Source organism: Anomaloglossus baeobatrachus, chromosome 5, assembly GCF_048569485.1.
Source record: "Anomaloglossus baeobatrachus isolate aAnoBae1 chromosome 5, aAnoBae1.hap1, whole genome shotgun sequence".
Lineage (NCBI taxonomy): Eukaryota > Metazoa > Chordata > Amphibia > Anura > Aromobatidae > Anomaloglossus > Anomaloglossus baeobatrachus.
Window position 1 is genome coordinate 255,557,734 of NC_134357.1, and position 6,000 is coordinate 255,563,733.

General features: G+C 38.7%; 1 long non-coding RNA gene across 2 annotated transcripts in view; it reads left to right on the forward strand.

Moving 5' to 3' along the window:
* Positions 1-4,488, forward strand: part of LOC142309928 (uncharacterized) — a 46,550-nt gene extending 42,062 nt beyond the window's left edge. For both annotated transcript variants that reach the window (XR_012754037.1, XR_012754038.1), the window contains one exon: positions 3,918-4,488. This is a non-coding gene — a long non-coding RNA (uncharacterized LOC142309928). The remainder of the gene's footprint in view (positions 1-3,917) is intronic.
* Positions 4,489-6,000: the final 1,512 nt, after the last annotated feature.

The following is a 6,000-nucleotide window of genomic DNA, read 5'->3' on the forward strand; positions in this document are numbered from 1 at the left end:
CGTTAAAAACGTCAGCTCGAGACGCAAAAAATAAGCCGTCACTGAACCATAGATCCCGAAAAATGAGAACGCTACGGGTCACGGAATATGGCGTAAACCGTGCGCCACTTTTTTCGGACAAACTTCCGATTTTTTTTTAACCCCTTATATAAAAGTAAACCTATACATGTTTGGTGTCTACGAACTCGAACTGACCTGAGGAATCACACCCACACATCAGTTTTACCATATAGTGAACACAGTGAATAAAATATCTCAAAAACCATAGTGCTATCGCACTTTTTTTGCAATTTTTCTGCATTTGGAATTTTTTTGCCATTTTCCAGTACGCTATATGGTAAAACTGATGGTTGCATTTAAAAGTACAGCTCGTTCCGCAACAAATGAGCCCTCACATGACCATATTGACTGAAAAATAAAAAAGTTACGTCTCTCAGAAAAAGAATGGCAAAAAAAAAAACGGAAAGCGAAAAATCGGCCGGTCGTGAAGGGGTTAATATTGTAGGTTTGTTTTCTTAATTTTAGACAAGGTAAAAAATGACAGATTTATGACAAGTACAGTCCTACTCATCGTTATAGACATCATGAAGTTTAAGTATATATTGTGGAATATCACCTGAAAAGAATTGAATGAACTTTTTGTATCAAGCACTCGTGTTAAATACAAAGGAGCAAATGAGAAACAACTATTTTAAACAAAAAACAATGGAAGGGAAAAATAGAAAAACCAAAAGCTTGCTGTGACACTGGTATTGACACTCTTTACATTTAATAAGTATAGAAACACATTTTGACTCGCTTGTAGTAAATCACAAATGAGAATCACTTGCGATAAATTATCGGTGCCCATGTGACATGAATTAGCCAATGAATGATGACTTCACAGTTTTATGAAGCCACATGGTAGCCCCTGAATCTTTTGTCACAATGGTGAAGACAAAGGAGCTCTCTGAGGACATCAAAACTACTGATATTAGTAAACACAAAACTTCCAAAGGATATCAGGCCATCTCCAAAGACCTTGGTATCACAGTTTCAACAGTGCGCAATGTTATGAAGAAGTTTGCCAAGCATGGAACCATCAAGAACCTCCCTGGACATGGGGGAATGAGGAAAATTGACAAGAGATACAGTTAGGTCCAGAAATATTTGGACAGTGACACAAGTTTTGTTATTTTAGCTGTTTGCAAAAACATGTTCAGAAATACAATTATATATATAATATGGGCTGAAAGTGCACACTCCCAGCTGCAATATGAGAGTTTTCACATCCAAATCGGAGACAGGGTTTAGGAATCATAGCTCTGTATTGCATAGCCTCCTCTTTTTAAAGGGACCAAAAGTAATTGGACAAGGGACTCTAAGGGCTGCAATTAACTCTGAAGGCATCTCCCTCGTTAACCTGTAATCAATGAAGTAGTTAAAAGGTCTGGGGTTGATTACAGGTGTGTGGTTTTGCATTTGGAAGCTGTTGCTGTGACCAGACAACATGCGGTCTAAGGAACTCTCAATTGAGGTGAAGCAGAACATCCTGAGGCTGAAAAAAAAGAAAAAATCCATCAGAGAGATAGCAGACATGCTTGCAGTAGCAAAATCAACAGTCGGGTACATTCTGAGAAAAAAGAAATTGACTGGTGAGCTTGGGAACTCAAAAAGGCCTAGGCGTCCACGGATGACAACAGTGGTGGATGATCGCCGCATACTTTCTTTGGTGAAGAAGAACCCGTTCACAACATCAACTGAAGTCCAGAAGACTCTCAGTGAAGTAGGTGTATCTGTCTCTAAGTCAACAGTAAAGAGAAGACTCCATGAAAGTAAATACAAAGGGTTCACATCTAGATGCAAACCATTCATCAATTCCAAAAATAGACAGGCCAGAGTTAAATTTGCTGAAAAACACCTCATGAAGCCAGCTCAGTTCTGGAAAAGTATTCTATGGACAGATGAGACAAAGATCAACCTGTACCAGAATGATGGGAAGAAAAAAGTTTGGAGAAGAAAGGGAACGGCACATGATCCAAGGCACACCACATCCTCTGTAAAACATGGTGGAGGCAACGTGATGGCATGGGCATGCATGGCTTTCAATGGCACTGGGTCACTTGTGTTTATTGATGACATAACAGCAGACAAGAGTAGCCGGATGAATTCTGAAGTGTACCGGGATATACTTTCAGCCCAGATTCAGCCAAATGCCGCAAAGTTGATCGGACGGCGCTTCATAGTACAGATGGACAATGACCCCAAGCATACAGCCAAAGCTACCCAGGAGTTCATGAGTGCAAAAAAGTGGAACATTCTGCAATGGCCAAGTCAATCATCAGATCTTAACCCAATTGAGCATGCATTTCACTTGCTCAAATCCAGACTTAAGACGGAAAGACCGACAAACAAGCAAAGCCTGAAGGCTGCGGCTGTAAAGGCCTGGCAAAGCATTAAGAAGGAGGAAACCCAGCGTTTGGTGATGTCCATGGGTTCCAGACTTAAGGCAGTGATTGCCTCCAAAGGATTCGCAACAAAATATTGAAAATACAAATATTTTGTTTGGGTTTGGTTTATTTGTCCAATTACTTTTGACCTCCTAAAATATGGAGTATTTGTAAAGAAATGTGTACAATTCCTACAATTTCTATCAGATATTTTTGTTCAAACCTTCAAATTAAACGTTACAATCTGCACTTGAATTCTGTTGTAAAGGTTTCATTTCAAATCCAATGTGGTGGCATGCAGAGCCCAACTCGCGAAAATTGTGTCACTGTCCAAATATTTCTGGACCTAACTGTATCTTCGAAGGTTGGTGTAAAAAAACACCACATCCAACATCCAAAGACCGGTAGATGAACCTGGAACAGTCTAAGGTCATAGCTACACTAAACCAAGCAGAGGGAAAAGGCCAAGGAAGAAATCATTGCTGAAGAAAATACATAAAAAGGAACAACTGATCTTTGGCAAAGAGTACCTTGACAAACCATAATCCTCTGGAAAATGTTCTGTGGACATATGTAACAAAAATAGACCTTTTTGGCAATGCAAAGCAGCAGTTTGTTTACAGACAGCGTAGTGAAGTTTATAAGGAAAAAAAACACCCTACCAACAGTTAAGCATGGTGGAGGATCCATAATGCTGTGGGCTTGTTTTGCTGCATCTGGTACTACATGACTATAACAGGAATCATGAAATCAGAGAATTATCAAGAGATTTTAGAGCAAAGTGTTCTACCCAGGACAAACTTTGGTTTGAGTCGAAGATCATGGGTCTTCAAGCAACACAAAAACCCATAGCACACATTCAAAAGTACATAGGAATGGTTGAAAAAGAAAATATGAACTATTTTAAAATGGCCAACAATGAGTCCTGCCCTCAATCCCATTGAAAATCTTTGGGGTGAGCTGAAATCTGCCATTGGGAAAAAGACCCCTGCAAACACTCAAAAACTTGAACAAAACTGTAAAGGGAGAGTGGAAGAAAATACCAGCGGAGAAGTGCAAGAAGCTTATAGATGCCTACAAGAAACGTTTGGAGGCTGTCATCAATGCCAAAGGGTGTGCAACCAGGTATTAATTAGGCGTGCCTTTATTGCTGCACATGCTGTTTACTTGGTGTCTTAGAGACAATGTTTTATTATTGTATTACTTTGGACCACTAATTAAAAAGTCCTGAGTATATAACTTTTGTACATTTCCATTTATTTCTAAAGATATTGTACAATTTATGAAAAAGATGAAGGGGTGCCAGTAATGGTGAGCAGCAATGTAACAGGTTTATGTCATGTGCTTGTCATGCTCTGTAGTGGTGCAACACTTAATGTGGGACATTTTCTGTGCAGCTTGCAGTGTTTCTTGATATTTCATGTATGATTTTTATATTTCTTGTTAGTACATCTTTTTTTTTTTCTTCTTTGCTTTTCTGAACTGAAGGCAACATATCTCCAAGGAATTCTGATCCCTTTGCAAATGAAGAGGAGCTGCAGGCCGGGAAGACTGACCCCCGGCAGCCTCCTGGACTTGAGAATCCACATGTAGGGGAAGACCAGGAACAAGCATGGCCACCGACGGCCGAGCAACCTGTCCACCAAGAAGCTCAGAAGAAGAGGAGGCGATGGCCCTGCAGCTTATATGTTTTTGCTTTTTAAATGTGGTTTATACTTTTGCTGATTGTAATTTTCTTGGTCAATACCAGCTAAAGTTTTGAATGATAATTGTCTGGAGTTGTGTCTTCTTACAAATTGTATTGAATATTTTAAAAATACAAAAACACACAGACAATTATAAAATAAGAAAGTAAAATAAAAATATAAAATAAGATAAGATCTCTTGGTGTGTTAAGGGCACGGGGGAAGAATATTCTCCTTATGGAGACCTGACAAACCAGTCTGGCTGTCAGTAGTAAGGGGACTTATAGCTGCAATGCCCCTCTGAGAATTATTCAAATTGTCTCTCCAGGAAAGGAGACAAACTATAGCGCCACCTATTGGAAGCAGCAATCCTAAAAGTCAAAATTGGCCTTTTAACAAGCCTTTTCATATGACCTAGGATATATGCCAGATCAGAATCCCAATTTGCAGACACGGTGTTCCGGGGTGATTGCCCCTCGTCAGTGCAAAGTGTGGGTATCTGATCTGGCCGTATGAGAAGCTATGTGGGGACCACGGGGGAAGACTATTCTCCTTATGGAGACCTGGTCTCGGGTCAGCCAGATCAGATACCCACACTTTGCACTGACGAGGGGCAATCACCCCGAAAAATCATGTCTGCAAATTGGGATTCTGATCTGGCATATATCTTAAGGGGCATGGACATCGAATCAAAAAAATGCACATATCCTATATATCAATGAAATTTAGAAAGATGTAATAGAATACAATGTTATTTGGGAGTTCTACTATGTAAATTCTATTCTGTGAATGCTAAAGGTATTGGATTAACACCTCATTAGTAAACATAGAGGCACCAGTAATATATTTAAACCGTGCTTATATAATGACCTTTTGAATACTATGTGTACTTATTCTATGATCCTATAGCAGATGTATCATATACCAGGGACATTCTTATTGGATTTTTATGCATCCATGTATTGTATTCTATTACATCCTTCTAAATTTCATTGATATATATTGATATAATAGATATGTGCCATTTTTCTATCCGATATCCATGCCCCTCAGCACACCAAGAGATCTTATTTTGTAATTGTCTGTGTTTTTGTATTTTTAATATACAGTCATACCTCGGTTTTTGTTGACATCGGATATCGTTGGTTTCGTTTTTTGACGATTTTTTTTTTTTTCCACTAAAAATTTGCCTCGATTTTCGTTGATTGCCTCAGTTTCGTCTGTTTTTGTCTGTATGCCTACGTGACGACGCTTCTATTTTTGCAACAACAAAGGGTGATCCATGCATCCTTCGGCTCTATGTGGCATTATGTGGGTGTCACACCGCTTGTCAGTTTCAGAATGTATGTAGCAAATGTAAGATAAAATGTATTTATTCTTTAATTGCAAAAAAAAGCCAGCTTACCTTTCCTTCAGCATGTGTAGACACTTAATCCAGAAGTTCCGCAAGGAGAAGGTGGAAGCAACACCCGATGAATTGTAGAAAAAAGTAATGGGATCCAGCGGTAATCCAATTCCGGAATAAATATAACTTTTATTTTGAATTCATATAAAAACTTGGAGTCGTTTCATCGCAAGGGAAGAAAAAATATTATGAGTGACAGAGGTGGAGGCATAGTATACACGTACGGACTACGCGTTTCTGCGACTCAGGGTCGACTTCATCATGGACCATGATGAAGGCGACCCTAAGTCGCAGAAACGCGTAGTCTTTACATGAATTAAAAATAAAAGTTATAATTTATCTGGAATTGGATTACCGCTGGATCCCATTACTTTTTTTCTATTTATTTTTTACATTAGTGTTTTATATGCATTTAATATTCATTTCTTATTGTTTTTAGTATTAAACACTATCTTTATTTCCTATAAAAATGTGTTTTTTT